This window comes from Herpailurus yagouaroundi, unplaced genomic scaffold, assembly GCF_014898765.1.
Source record: "Herpailurus yagouaroundi ecotype Mexico unplaced genomic scaffold, PumYag 186, whole genome shotgun sequence".
Lineage (NCBI taxonomy): Eukaryota > Metazoa > Chordata > Mammalia > Carnivora > Felidae > Herpailurus > Herpailurus yagouaroundi.
Window position 1 is genome coordinate 24,493,701 of NW_024412417.1, and position 16,606 is coordinate 24,510,306.

The window sequence follows — 16,606 nt, forward strand, 5'->3', positions numbered from 1 at the left end:
CTTCTTCTTCTTCTTCTTCTTCTTCTTCTTCTTCTTCTTCTTCTTCTTCTTCCTCACCATCATCATCATCATCATTTACATCCTCTACAACTTTATTTGTTTGGGTGTTATACATATAACAATGAGACACCTATGTATTACAAGATGGTCTTCTAAAATATGAAAGTGACATATGGGCCAACACATACATTATTTCATTCTATTTGTGACTCCATTGTAGTGTCCATGATATCTGACATGGTAGCTCCTTAAATGAATGTGTGGAATTTCTTGTGGATAGTTGAAAATATGAAGTAAATTAATAGGTGGATGGTGATGGAAGGAATTGCTAAAGAAACTGGCATAGGATCAATGAAAAAAAGCACTAACATTTACTGGGCCCTGAATATATAACATGTGTTGCTACATGCTTTATATATGAAGATAAATAAGATAATGTTCATATATTTTTAATCCTCATCTCCTTATGATCACCTACCTCATTCTTTCCTCCTATCCCTGAAGGTGAAATTTTGTCACCAACATGCATGAACCATGGGACCTTAGCTAATTCATTTGAATTTACTCAGTCTCAGGATAATATGGAAATGAGAAAAAAATTCCATCTCAGAAGTTTCCTAGAAAGACTAAATGCAATTCAATATTTATACAGTTTCCATCACAATGTCTGGCATTTATTACCCATTACTTTTCTTCTCTCTTTGTATTTGAATTTGACCAATTTAATTTTGCCTGGCTGTCTGGAGGTGGGGTGAATTATAAAAAGGTTGCGTCACTATATAAAAAGACTGTAAGTATTATAGTATGATAAGTATAAGTATAGTATGATAAGTATTAAATCTTGATGATGGTACCAACTACTTTTTCTAAGTTTAATAAGATTTTCAACACCAGGTGTTCAATCAGCACAGAAATATAAATCTAACACTGTGTTTTGTTTTGTTTTTTAACTCTTACCAGGTATTGTAAGAGGTATTGTATTGTTGACGTCAATTTTTAGAATGTAGTACTAGGATTATGCTACCTTTTTTTTGTGCTTACTTTTGTGAATTAATATTTTTTAAAGAGGAAAATTAAATATTATAAAAATCTTAAGTACTTACTATTTTACCCATAGGCGCTCTCTCTCTCTCTCTTAGAGCAAGAATCCCAAGCATGCTCTGTGCTATCAGCATAGAGCCAGATGTGGGGCTCAGTTTTCACAAATCCGTGAGATCATGACCTGAGCTGATATCAGGAGTCGGATACTTAACTGACTGAGCCACCCAAGCCACCCATAGGCTATATTTTTTTTAACATACTGAATCAAAGTAGATATGCTTGAATTTATTACACATATTAAAGTTAATGTCTTTGGGGAGGTGTATTATGGCTGGATGTTTTTTTCATATCCTCAAAGTCTCCATGTTTATCACATTTGTGTATAAGCAAAGTAATCCATGTTCTGTCATAAATTCATTTTGTGTTGGTTGAATATTCTTGAGAAAAGAATTTCTCTCTTTGTCCTATAAATGTAAAATACTTTTATATTTCACAACTGCATATTTCCAATGTGGTTTGCATATTACAAATTCGTCATTATTACAATGTGATTGTTTTTTACTTTTCATATAAATGTCTCCCCACCAATAATACACCTGTACATTTACTTTATTTAAAATAAATTAGATGGGCACTTAGGGAATATTGAGTTAAGTGCTTAAGCAATTTTCAGAGCGTGAAGTAAAGTATCTCTTAGTCAATAACATGCGTATTTTTTCATGGTCAGATGGCTAGATAATTTGATACTCTTTCCTCTGTGGCTTTTTTTGTAGATCAAATTTGGCAAACCTTTAGGATAACATGTAGATTTCAGTCTACATGATTTTACATGTAGATTTTACATGTAGATTTTAGTCTGTAACTTTTAGTTACAGAGTCAGTAAACCTAGGGATAAGATCTTATTCAGCATTAGGCCCATTTTTTTTTACAGTATCCACCACTGCAAACTCTTATAAAAATCTATTTTAAGGCTATCAAACTGGGGCATTTTTGAGCCAAAACATTATACTCCCAACATCTTAAGCATGTCATAATAATAAAATACAGGCTCTGGCTGTTTCCATTTTTTAAAATCTTATTTTGATCATATAAATAAGTAAAGCAAAAGATTGCCATGAACCATTTTGGTTTTCTCTCTTGCGATTAAATTCTCCTACTCATTTCTGCCACCTGACTCTTCTTATTCATTTAGCAAGATAATGGCTGGTGTCATTTTGAATTACCTTTCTCTGAAGTAAACAAAACGCAACATCTTTTACAGAAGCTAATAGTTTGCCTACAAAATGATATAGCTGGTATTTGCAGCAGTTGTTTGCAGCTGGTGAGCTCATTAATATTTGCTTATCATTTATGTTCTCAACTACTCTATTCTTCCTCTCTCTCTCACACACATGCAGTGTAAATAATACTACTGTGAGATAAAAGTCAGTTTAGGGATCGTATCAGTTCTGCCATTCACTGTCTTGGAGGCTGTAGACTAGTTATTTAATAACTCAAAATCGTTTTCCTCATCTGTGAATTAGGGATAAAAATGTTCATCTTATATACTTGCTCTATCTAATGAAGGAGTATCTATAAATGCACAGTATTTGAGTTCATGTTATATAAACTGGTATAAATTGCATAAAAACTACCATATGTAATCAGAGCATCCAGATTATTAACTTTTTTGGATGTTATTTCAATAGTGCAAACATATTTTTGTTCAGCAGACCTGCAACTTATACACATGTATTTAAACCTCCACAAAAATATATTAACTATTGCCAAAAAAATTGGAATATTACATCTAAGAAAGGAGGAGTTAAGAAGAGGGAAGCATGAACAAGTAACTCACTCCAGCTGTATTTGGGGGATGGCAGCTGAGTAAAGGACCTCAATCAGATCTCCATGAAACTGTCTTTAAATTAACCCTTTATAAGCCTGTTAGTGCCATTACTAGTGGGAAAAGGAGGGTTTTATCTATAATTTAACAGGATGTTTCTCATCAGAAATTGTTTATTTATAAACTAACTAAAATTTATTTATTTGAGGGGCACATTGGTTGAAGAGTAGGAGGTGGCCACAAAAACATGTTCTTTTGGGGAATTAATGGTGTGCAAAATAGGACAGTACTCAAAACGAAATTGCTCAATTTAGTGAACTTGTTGGCAGATGACCTGGATCAAGATCCTTCATCACTGTTCTCAGTGGCCTTGAGCATAATAAATTAATAAAATTTAATAATAATTAATAATAACAATAATAATAATTAATAAATTTCTCTGAGACTTTCAAGGGTTTTTTTGAGTATTCAAAACTACATATATGAAACATCTATTATATGGTAGATTCTCAAAAAATAAAACTGATTACTATGATAAACTCTATTAAACACAACCCAAAAAGAGATGTTTTGTTGGAAACTTCACCTGATGGATTTAAACCCTTCTAGAAAATAGTATGTCCTCTATGACTTGTGCTTGCTTATAACCTTTGAGTCTTTAGGGAAGTTTAATGCCTCTGTGATGTGTGTTGAAACTTGACAATTCAATTATTTGTGTTAACATAGTATCCAATTTATCTATCTATCTATCTATATCTGTCCTTCTGCCTATCATCTCTCTCTCTCTCTCTCTCTCTCTCTCTCTCTCTCTCTCTCCTCTATCTCTCCCCCTCTTCTATCTCTATCTGACTTAAAAATCCCTTGGCATTAATCACAATAAAATACTGGCAATAATATATTGTTTCTCAATTTCCCATGTCATTCTTGTCAAAATTACTAGGAAAATGAAAGTCTTCATGTGCAATCAACTCCACTCCATAAGTCCATGAGTTATGAATCTTTTGTTACCATATGAATCATATAATTAGCCTCTGAAGAGATAGCACTGAACATTCCCAAATAATAGCTGTCTGACCATTAAATTAAGGAATTTCTGTAACCCTTTCTATGCATCCTACTAGATTTTTAAAGATGTAATTTAAAAAACACACACAAACACTCCTTTCTTCTCTATAGTAACTGCTCACTTGTGTGAGTGATTGAAACTTTCTCACAGCTCCCAAATGCACCCCTATGGTAATGAGCTCTCTTTTATTTCAGTTTATGTTCAGAAAAGTCAAAACACATGATTGGCATGGGTAAGATTGTCCTTTCCTCTGTGTACTATGGTTGATGGAAAGGAAGGGAGTAGAGGGAGGAAAAGGAACTTCACAGAGAATCTACTATGTTCTCGGTTGGTGCTATGTGATAGGGCAGCCAGTGGCCAACCACTTGAGGCCAAGAGAACACTTAAAATGTAGCGAGTACAAACTATGATGTGCCATAAGGATAAAACAGACATTATATTTTGAAGACAGTACAAATCCAGAATGTATAATAACTCAAAATGTTTTATGTTTATTGCATTTGGGTGATAATATTTTGGATATATTGTATTAAATATATTGTTATATATAATTATACCTGTTTCTTTTCACCATTTATTTTTTTATTTTTATTTTTTTAAGGTTTATTAATTTTTGAGAGGGAGAGAATGAGCAGGGGAGGGGCAGAGAGAGACCGGGACAGAGGATCTGAGGCAGGCTAGGTCTAATAGCAGTGAGCTCGATGCAGGCTCATGAACCGTGAGATCATGACTTGAGCCAAAGTTGGAGGCTCAACTGACTGAGCCACCCAGGTGCTCCTTCAATATTTATAATGTAATTATAGGAAAAGTAAAAATTACCTATGAGTCTTGAATTTATAGTGTATGTTTTATTTCTTTTGGACAGCACCATTCTACATATTTCACAACAACACTCTGAGTTATGAATGATTATTTTGTTTCCTACCTGTGTCAAGGGTCTTGAGGTTTGGCACTTAAGATCCAGTTTGTATTACTTTTGTGTTGCTACATAGCAAAATGTCACAGACCTAGTGATTTTTTTTAACTTGCTTTATTTTTTATTTTTTTTTAATTTACACCCAAATTAGTTAGCATATAGTGCAACAATGATTTCAGGAGTAGATTCCTTAGTCCCTCTTACCCATTTAGCCCATCCCCCCTCCCACAACCCCTCCAGCAACCCTCAGTTTGTTCTCCATATTTATGAGTCTCTTCTGTTTTGTCCCCCTTCCTTGTTTTTATATTATTTGTTTCCCTTCCCTTATGTTCATCTGTTTTGTCTCTTAAAGTCATAATATGAGTGAAGTCATATGATTTTTGTCTTTCTCTGACTAATTTCACTTAGCATAGTACCCTCCAGTTCCATCCATGTAGTTGCAAATGCTAAGATTTCATTCTTTTTGATTGGTGAGTAACACTCCATTGTGTGTGTGTGTGTGTGTGTGTGTGTGTGTGTGTGTGTGTGTATACACCCCATCTTCTTTATCCATTCATCCATAAATGGACATTTGGTCTCTTTCCATACTTTGGCTATTGTTTATAGTGCTGCTATAAACATGGGGGTGCATGTGTCCCTTCGAAACAGCATACCTGTATCCCATGGATAAATGCCTAGTAGTGCAATTGCTGGGTCTTAGGGTAGTTCTATTTTTAGTTTTTTGAGGAACCTCCATACTGTTTTCCAGAGTGGCTGCACCAGCTTGTATTCCCACCAACAATGCAAAAGAGATCCTCTTTCTCCACATCCTCACCAACATCTGTTGTTGCCTGAGTTGTTAATGTTAGCCATTCTGAGAGGTATCAGGTGGTATCTCATTGTGGTTTTGATTTGTATTTCCCTGATGGTAAGTGATGTTGAGCATTTCTTCATGTGTCCGTTGGCCATCTGGATGTCTTCTGTGGAGAAGTGTCTATTCATGCCTTGCCCCATTACTTCACTGGATTATTTGTTTTTTGGGTGTTGAGTTTGATAAGTTCTTTATAGATTTTGGATACTAACCCTTTATCTGACATGTCGTTGGCAAATATAATCTCCCATTCTGTCAGTTGCCTTTTAGTTTTGCTGATTGTGTCCTTCACGGTGCAGAAGGTTTTTATTTTGATGAGGTCCCAGTAGTTCTTTTTTGCTTTTGTTTCTCTTGCCTCTGGAGACGTGTTGAGTAAGAAGTTGCTGCAGCCAAGATCAAAGAGTTTTTTGCCTGCTTTTTCCTCGAGGATTCTGATGGCTTCCTGTCTTACATTTAGGTCTTTCATCCATTTTGAGTTTATTTTTGTGTCTGGTGTAAGAAAGAGTTTATTTGAGTTTATTTTTGTGTCTGGTCCAGGTTCATTCTTCTGCATGTCACTGTCCAGTTTTCCCAGCACCACTTACTGAAGAGACTGTTTTTATTCCATTGGATATTCTTTCCAGCTTTGTCAAAGATTAGTTGGCCACACGTTTGTGGGTCCATTTCTGGGTTCTCTATTCTGTTCCATTGATCTGAGTGTCTGTTCTTGTGCTAGTGCCATACTGTCTTGATGATTACGGCTTTATAGTATAGCTTGAAGTCTGGGATTGTGATGCCTCCTTCTTTGGTTTTCTTTTTCAAGATTGCTTTGGCTATTCAGGGTCTTTTCTGGTTCCATACAAATTTTAGGGTTATTTGTTCTAGCTCTGTGAAGAATGCTGATGTTATTTTGATAGGGATTGCATTGAATATGTAGATTGCTTTGGGTAGTATCAACATTTTAACAATATTTGTTCTTCCTATCCATGAGCATGGAATCTTTTTTCCATTTTTTTGTGTCTTCTTCAATTTCTTTCATAAGCTTTCTATAATTTTCAGCATATGGATTTTTTACCTCCTGGTTAGATTTATTCATAGACATTTTATGGTTTTTTGTGCAACTGTAAATGGGACCGATTCCTTGATTGTTATTTCTGTTGCTTCATTGTTGGTTTATAGGAATGCAACCGATTTCTGTACATTGATTTTTTATCCTGCAACTTTGCTGAATTCATGAATCAATACTAGCAGTTTCTTGGTGGAATCTTTTGGGTTTTCCATATAGAGTATCATGTCATCTGTGAAGAGTGAAAGTTTGACCTGCTCCTGGCTGATTTGGATGCCTTTTATTTTTTTGTGTTGTCTGATTGCAGAGGCTAAGACTTCCAATACCATGTTGAATAACTGTGGCGAGAGTGGATATCCCTGTCTTGTTCCTGACTTTAGCGGGAAAGCTGTCAATTTTTCTGCTTGAGAATGATATTAGCGTTGGTTTGTTCATATATGGCTTTTATGAACTCGAGGTATGCTCCTTCTATCCCTACTTTCTTGAGAGTTTTCATCAAGAAAGGATGCTGTATTTTGTAAAATGCTTTCTCTGCATCTATTGAGAGAATCATATGGTTCTCGTCCTTTCTTTTATTGATGTGATGAATCATGTTAATTGTTTTGTGGATATTGAACCAGCCCTGCATCCCAGGTATAAATCCCACTTGGTCATGGTGAATAATTTTTTAAAGGTATTATTGGAGCCAGTTGGCTAATATCTTGTTGAAGATTTTTGCATCCATGTTCATCAGGGAAATCAGTCTAAAGTTCTCCTTTTTAGTGGGGTCCCTGTCTGGTTTTGGAATCAAGGTAATGCTGGCTTCATAGAAAGAGTTTGGAAGTTTTCCTTCCATTTCTATTTTGGAACACCTTCAAGAGAATAGGTGTTAACTCTTCCTTAAATGTTTGGTAGAATTCCCCTGGAAAGCCATCTGGCCCTGGACTCTTGTTTTTTGGCAGATTTTTGATTACTAATTTGATTTCCTTGCTGGTTATGGGTCGGTTCAAATTTTCTATTTCTTCCTGTTTCAGTTTTGGTAGTGTATATGTTTCTAGGAATTTGTCCATTTCTTCCAGATTGCCCATTTTATTGGCATATAATTGCTCATAATATTCTCTTGCTATTGTTTTATTTCTGCTGTGTTGGTTGTGATCTCTCCTCTTACATTCTTGATTTTATTTATTTGGGTTCTTTCCTTTTTCTTCTTGATCAAACTGGCTAGTGGTTTATCAATTTTGTTAATTCTTTCAAAGAACCAACTTCTGGTTTCATTGATCTGTTCTACTGTTTTTTTGCTTTCAATAGCGTTAATTTCTGCTCTAATCTTTATTATTTCCTGTCTTCTGCTGGTTTTGAGTTTTATTTGCTGTTCTTTTTCCAGCTCCTTAAGGCATAAGCTTAGGTTGTATATCTGAGATCTTTCTTCATTCTTTAGGAAGGCCTGGATTGCTATATACTTTCCTCTTATGACCACTTTGCTGCATCCCAGAGGTTTTCGGTTGTGGTGCTATCATTTTCATTGACTTCCATCTACTTTTTAATTTCCTCTTTAACTTCTTGGTTAGCCCATTCATTCTTCAGTACGATGTTCTTCAGTCTCCAAGTGTTCGTTGCCTGTCCAAATTTTTTCTTGTGGTTGATTTTGAGTTTCCTAGTGGTGTGGTCTGAAAATATGCACAGTATGATCTTGATGTTTTTGTACTTACTTAGGGCTGATTTGTGTCCCACTATATGGTCTATTCTGGGGAACATTCCATGTGCACTGGAGAAGAATGTATATTCTGATATTTTAGGATGAAATGTTCTGAATACACCTGTTAAGTCCATCTGGTCCAGTGTGTCATTCAAAGCCATTGTTTCCTTGTTGATATTTTGATTAGATGATCTGTCCATTGCTGTGAGTGGGGTGTTGAAGTCTCCTACTATTATGGTATTACTATCGATGAGTTTCTTTATGTTTGTGATTAATTGATTTATATATTTGGGTGCCACCACATTTGGCGCATAAATGTTTACAATTGTTAGGTCTTCTTGGTGGATAGACCCCTTGATTATGATATAATGCCCATCTGCATCTCTTTACACAGTCTTCATTTTAAAGTCTAGATTGTCTGATATAAGTATGTCTATTCCGGCTTTTGTTGACCATTAGTATGATAGATGGTTTTCCATCCCCTTATTTCCAATCTGAAGGTGTCTTTAGGTCTAAAGTGGGTCTCTTGTAAACAGCATATGGATGAATCTTGTTTCTTATCCATTCTGTTATCCTATGTCTTTTTGATTGGAGTATTGAGTTCATTGACATTTAGAGTGAGTACTGAAAGATATGATGCTTGTAGAGTTGGAGTTTCTGCTGCTGTTCTCTGGTACTTTCTAATTTTTGTTGCTTTTGGTATTTATTTATATAAATAATAAATATTAAATAATTATATAAATATAAAATAATTAAAATTTCTTGCAGGGCTGGTTTAGTGGTCACAAACTAAGTTTTGTTTGGGAAACTTTTTATCTATCCTTCTATTTTGAATGACAGCCTTGTTGGATAAAGCATTCTTGGCTGCATATTTTTCTGATTCAGCACATTGAATATATCCTGCCACTCCTCTCTGGCCTGCCAAGTTTCTGTGGATAGGTCTGCTGCAAACCTAATCTGTCTTCCCTTGTAGGTTAGGGACTTTTTTTTCCCTTGCTGCTTTCATGATTCTCTCCTTGCCTGAGTATTTTGTGAATTTGACTATGATATGCCTTGTTGATGGTCGGTTGTTGTTGAATCTAATGGGAGGCCTCTGTGCTTCCTTGATTTTGATGTCTGTGTCTTTCCCCAGGTTAGGAAAGTTTTCTGCTATGATTTGCTCACATAGCCCTTCTAACCCTATTTCTCTCTCTTCCTCTTCTGGAACCCCTATGATTCTGATGTTGTTCCTGTTTAATGAGTCACTGATTTCTCTAATTCTTAAATTGTGTTCTTTTGCCTTAATCTCCCTCTTTTTTTCTGCTTCATTATTCTCTATAAGTTTGTCCTGTATATTGCTGATTCTCTGTTCTGCCTCATCCATCCTTGCTGCTGCTGCATCCATCTGTTATTGCAGCTCAGTTATAACATTTTTTATTTCATTCTGACTATTTTTACTTTTTTTTATCTCTGCAGAAAGGGATTCTAATCTATTTTTGACTCCAGTCAGTATTCTAATTATTGTGATATTAAATTCGGGTTCAGACATCTTGCTTGTATTTGTGTTGCTTAAATCCCTGGCTGCATTTCTTCATCCTCTTTCTTTTGGGGTGAATTCCATCATTTTGTCATTGTGAAGGGAGAAAATGAATTAATGAGGTAGAAAAATTGAAATTGAAAAAAATTAAAATAAAAAAATCAAAAACACACACAAAAAATCTAATAAAAGATGCTAGATCCTAGGTGTGTTTTGGTCATGGTGTTGAAAGTGGTTTCACAGATTAGAGAAATAAAAGGGGAGGAGGGAAAAAAAGGGAAATTGTTTGAGAATTTGAAAAAATGAATACACTGAAGTAAACTAAAATGAGATTATGGGAGTAAAATAGAATTTGAAAAAATTTACACAAAAGTATATAGTAGAAAAAAATTAAAGAAAATATTTTTAATAAAAATTAAAAATAAAAATGATTTTTTTCTCTTTCTGTATTAAAGAAAAAGAAAACAAATGAAAAAGAGATAAGAGAAAAAAAGAAATCGTTTGAAAATTTGAAAAAGTGAATATGCTCTAGTAGACTAAAATAAAATGATGGAAATAAAATAGAATTTGAAAAAATTTACATAAAAGCAAAAAATACAGTAAAAAATTAAAGAAAATATTTTTAATAGAAATTCAAAGTAAAAATGAAGTTTTCCTCTTTCTGCATTCAAGAAAAAGAAAAGAAATGAAAAAGAAAAAAGAAAAAGAAAAAAAGGAAATTGTTTGAAAATTTGAAAAGGTGAATATACTGAAGTAGACTAAAATAAAATGATGGAAGTAAGATTGAATTTGAAAAAATTTACACAAAATTTAAAAATATAGTAAAAAAATTAAAGAAAAATATTTTAATAAAAATTGAAAATAAAAATGAATTTTTTCTTTCTGTATTCAAGAAAAAGAAAAGTAGTGTAAAAGAGGGAAAAAAAGAAAGAAAATTGAATAGATGGACCTGCTAACAGATTGAAATAGGATCGAAATTACTTTGTTTTCCCCTGGAAGTCAGACTATGTAGCACTTTATAGTCCATAAACTAACTAGGTGGTGAGACTTGTGTTCCTGAAGAACAAAGTTGGCCCAGTTGGGTGCGGCTCAGTGTAACAGCTCCATTCTCCACTAGATGGCGCTGCTAGCCTACTGGGGTGGATTGTTGTGGCTCTCCTAGGTGCATGCCCGGGAGCGGTGAAAATGGCATCACCCAGGTACCCAGTCTCTAGTTTTGGAACTCTGTTCTGGTACAGCAATCCACACCCATCCTCCATCTTCAGCTTTCATCCACTCCCTGCTTCTTCACCGTCCGTGACCAGGCCTCAGGCAGTACCTTTCTACTGAGTTTTGTCTCAGATGTGACTGTGTTCCCTGGCCCCTTACTTCTGAAGGACTGCAGCTTTGACCCATTCTGCCCCTCTGTGGGAGGGTCTCACTGAGCAATAGCCAAATGCCGGCTGCACCCAAGAATGCTTGCTGGACCCTGCTGCTGCTGGTGCCCCAAGACTGCAGCCAGATACCAGCCTGCCGCAGAAAAAAGTTGGCGAGGTAGTATAGCAGCATCTTTTCAGGGATTATGAAAATCACAACACACATCTGGCACCAGACTTCACCTTTAATGACCTTGCTCCAGCACCAGCAAATGTGGCTGTTTTCTGGGGTCTGCTGGGCCCAGGTGGTTTCAATAGTCTCTACCAATTTCCTTCCAGCAGTGGAACCACTTTTTCCCGTGTGGTCTGAGAACCTCCCGGACCCCACTCTGTTCCTGGGGATTCACCCTTCCCACCAGAGCACTGCCAGGTATTTTGCTGCAGAGTTTCAGCCTTTGTGCTCCCCTTGTTTACAGTCGTAATGGAATTTAAACCCTCTCCTTTCTCACTTTTTAGTTTAGTCCCTGCAGCTGTGTCCAATTTTCCACTTTCTCTCCAGCTGCTTTTGGGGAGGGGTGCTTTTCCCATATTCTACCACCCTCCCCCAGTCTTCATCCTCTCTCTGCCTGCAAAAGCAGCTCCCTGCCCACCATCGACTTCTCTGTCCCCAAGTTCATCTCTCTGCACCACATACCTGCTGAATTCTGCAGTTCAGGTTGTGCAGATTGTTGTGTTAATCCTCCAAGCAGTTTTCTAGGAGTGTAGAATGGTTTAATATTGGTCTGGCTGTATTTCATGCACACAAGCCACACAAAATACTTCCATCCAGTTCCACCATCTTGGCTCCTTTTCCCCACGGACTTGGTGATTTAACCAATACCCATCTATTATCTCATTAGGCAGGAAGCTAGGTATGAATGATAGGAAGATGGACCCTAGATGTCCTGATGGAGAGCCCTATGTTGTGATTTCCTACCCCCATGCAGATATTTTGAATAGATTTTGGGAAAGGATATATGTAGTTGGCTAATTATTCAATAATCCAGGCTTTAACTCAAATGTTGTGAACTTAGGACCCACCCAAAAGAAAAAAAAATATAGAAGCCCACACCCTGGAGTTTCCCAGAGTTGTCTATCTTGACTAGCCCACTCCTCCCTTGGAGTATACTTTAATAAAACTTTGCTCTGCTTTACTTTCATTTTGCTGTCCTATAATTCCTTACTGTGGGAGCAAAAAGAACCTAGACTTCTTTCCTTTTTCATCTCACTCTTGGTAACAATCTCACATCATCACAAGTCACAACTCTAGGTGTGGTTCAACTTGATTCTCTAAAAAAGATCTCACACTGAAGAAAACACCTACATGAGGCACTAATCTGGAGGCTCTGAAGAAGAATCCATTTCAAGTTCATTTAGTTATTGACAGAGTCCAGTCTGCTGAAGGTCATTCTCAGCTGTTAGAAGCTACATGTTTTTCCCTGACATGTATCCCTCTACATCTTCAAAGCCAGGAATGGGAAGTTGAATCCTTCTTGTGTTTTGAATAATGTTTTCTCCCTCTATCTCTGACTTGTAGAAACAGACTTGAAGAGCTCGCTAGACTAAGTCAGGTATACCTGTATAATCTCCCTTTTGGTTAACTCTAATCAATTTATTAGTAACCTCAATTATAATTGCAAATTCCTATTTGTCAGGTAACATAATCATAAGAGTATGTATCAGAAGTCTTCCTACGTTCAAAAGGAGAGAAATGTACAAGAATGAGTGGGGGAAGGGTGTGCATGCTAGAATCCTAACACTTAGCTCAAATTGAGGTGATGCAATGTGTATAAGTAAGTCATATACATGCATATGAGTAGGTTTTTCTTTTCCATGTTTTATAATTCCTGTGGTGAAAATTAAAAAGAAAGTATTAGTGCCCCTGTCCATGTAACTCATCCACCTTTCCTGGCAACATCCACAGGTGCTTATTATCACTGTAGCATTTTTGCATATGAGAAACTGATAAGTAAAACTAACTATGATTTCAAGGTGCAACAGATAATTTGGGAAATGACAACTGAGAGAATGTGGGAGTCACCCGCAAAGCAGATAGAACTGCTGATCAAGTCATTTGGTGTAGCTGACAGTTCTCAAGTTGAATGGGGTCAGGTGGGTGGGTTGTGAAGGAGAAAGGAAGTGGCTTTCTACAATATCTTCAAACATCCCCAGGAAGAGGCAGGGCCAGAATACACTATCTTATATCGTTATTCTTTTATTATAGCATGCCATGTACAATCATAGAGCCATCTAAATCTGCTTATTCATTAGGTTGCGTAACCTAAAAAGATGGTGGACAAGACCAAAGTGGAACAGGTTGATTTCATCCCAGAACTTTATTTAAAAAGAGGTTTATGAGTAACAGATCTCTTTGTTTTCATTGATCTTACTCTTCTTTTGCTTAATAGCTTTACAATTCTAAATTTTCGCTTTGATCAATAAGCTCATATAGTATGTTCTTGGCATTCACTAAATGTTCTGCAGATAGCTGTCTATTGTGTTTTTTTTTTGACATGCAATTTTTTTAATTGGAGTATAGTTTACATAGAATATTGTATTAATTTTAGGTGTACAACATAGTGATTTGACATTTCTATACATTACCAAATGCCCACCTTGATAAGTGTAGTTATCATTCGTACATTACAAAATTATTGGGCTTTGTTCCCTATGCTGTACCTCACATCCCTTTAACTTATTTATTTTATAATTGGAAGCTTATATCTCTTAATCCTCTTAATCTATTTTGCTTATCCCCCCATTCCCTCCTCTCTGGCAACTAAGAGTTTGTTCTCTGTATATTATTAGTCTGTTTTGGTTTTGTTTTATTTGTTCATTTGTTTTGTTTTTTTTTAGATTCCATATGTAAGTGAAGTCATGTGGTATTTGTCTTTCTTTGTCTGGCTTATTTCACTTACATAATACCCTCTAGGTCCATTCATGTTATCACAGGTGTCAAGTTTTCATTCTTTTTTTATGGCTGAGTAATATCCCACTATATATATATATATATATGTATATATATACACACACACATACACACACACACACACACACACACACACCATAGATGGCTAGATAAAGAATATATATGTATACATACATGCATATACATATATATTCTTTATCTAGCCATCTATACTATTGATGGATGCTTAAGATATGGAGAAAAAGGAACCTTTGGACACTGGTGGTGGAAATGTAAATCAGTGTAGCCACTATGGAAAAGAGTATGGAAATTCCTTAAAAATTAAAAAATAGAAATTCCATACAATCCAGTAATTCCATTCCCAAGCATTTAGCAGAGAAAAGGAAAACACTAATTTGAAAAGATATATGTCCTGCTTTATTACTGCAGCATCTCTACAATAGCCAAGAGGTGGTGGTTATTCTTCTGCCGACAATCCTTGTGCATCAGAAGTTTGCATGTCTAGCCCTTCTTCTAATTCAAGTAAATAGTGAACACCTCATTCTTGTTTGCCCCCAAATTCCCACTTTTAAAACCAAAATCTCTGTCTTCTAGGAACCTCCTCGGTCCTGAGCAAACTGGAATAGTTAGCCTCACTAAGTCTCCTGTCAAAAGTCACCTTCATGGAGATCAATTTCTTTTCCATTCATCCAAAATCATTTCCCCAGCCTACAGCCAGCTGTTCTTAATCATGAGCCAATTCACTTTATTCAAAGAAACTACCACCATGTGACATTAACTTACGCAGCTGTGTATCTCATGTCTTTACTTCCTAGAATTTAAGGATATGGGGAAAGGGCAAGTTTTTGTTTATAACTAGAACCCCAGGACCTTAAAAATATATTATACATTAGATGCTTGGCAAATATTTATAGATTGAATTAAGTAGAAATTCCAGTGATCTGTTTTTAATTTTGAATTTCTTACTATTTTATATGGGGTGATTGGGGAACTAAATAATATCTTTTGGCTTGCAAGCACTCATTTTCTTCTAGGAAACTCTTTCATAACAATGAAGAATGTGATAAAATGTTGATAAGTACAAAAGTATTGCTCCAGTGCATGAAGTTTCCTAAGGATCTAAGCTTCCATATTGGGGCAAAATTTCAATTTGTAGTCCCCCAATCCTCATGTTACTTATGATGACAAACCCATGTTTGTAATGGGAATTTTTCTGAGATGATTAAATTAATCTGAAAGGACTATTTTCGTTCTGCGTCTCTTACTAATTATTATCATCATATCCCTTACCCTGTCATTATCACATTGGTACCAATAAAAGAATAAGTCTGTCATATTGTATTCTTAAACATTTTATATTGGGAATTAATTCTATTCACCAAAATATGAGTTTTTTTCTCCTAATACTATTCCATATATACGGCAAACTTAAGAGTTTGTAACTAATATACCTGGTATTTCTTTTAGGCACATGGTAGAGTTGTACTTCTCACTGAATTTCCCATGTGATTTGTTTTGTGAAAGGAAGGAAGGAAAGAAAGGAGCGAAGGAAGGAAGGAAGGAAAGGAGGGAAGAAGAAAAAAAGGAAATTTTTTTGCACAAATACTTTTTGTTTTCAACTTAGATGGATGCCATAAGATCCAACACCTACTTTATTATTGTCTCTTCTTTCTACCAGAGTCATTATGGAAGCACATGATGAGATAAAGCCCCAGTTCCCTTTTCATGAGTGATAGAATTAGCAACTCTTCCACATTACTGGCCCACACTGATCATGTGCCATAAGAACCCTAATTATTAAGCATGTGGTGGATTTGTTGCCTCAATATAGATATTGACTTATACATTTTGTTACAAATTCTATTGTGTCTTCAAATATAGATTTTAGTGTTGAAGAGACATGCATGCGTATTACATAACTTATTTTATACTAGATGACAAACAAGTACATTAAAAATAAACATGAGGGGTGCCCGGGTGGCTCAGTCGGTTGGGCGTCTGACTTCGGCTCAGGTCATGATCTCACAGTTTGTGAGTTCGAGCCCCGCATCAGGTTCTGTGCTGACAGCTAGGAGCCTAGAGCTTGCTTCAGATTCTGTGTCTCCCTTCTCTCTCTGCCCCTCTCCAACTTGTACTCTGTCTCTCTATGTCTCTCAAAAAAATAAATGTATAAAAAATTTAAAAAAATAAACATGAGAGTGAAGAATAAATAATCTGCTCAAAATTAAAAATAGATATTCCAGGGGCCCCTGGGTGGCTCAGTCGGTTAAGTGTCTGACTTCGGCTCAGGTCATAATCTCATGGTCCATGAGTTTGAGCCCCGCATCGGGCTCTGTGCTGACAGCTCA

General features: G+C 35.9%; 1 long non-coding RNA gene across 1 annotated transcript in view; it reads right to left on the reverse strand.

Moving 5' to 3' along the window:
• Positions 1-5,104, reverse strand: part of LOC121043201 (uncharacterized) — an 18,378-nt gene extending 13,274 nt beyond the window's left edge. Inside the window, exon 1 of the long non-coding RNA XR_005796724.1 lies at positions 5,054-5,104. This is a non-coding gene — a long non-coding RNA (uncharacterized LOC121043201). The remainder of the gene's footprint in view (positions 1-5,053) is intronic.
• Positions 5,105-16,606: the final 11,502 nt, after the last annotated feature.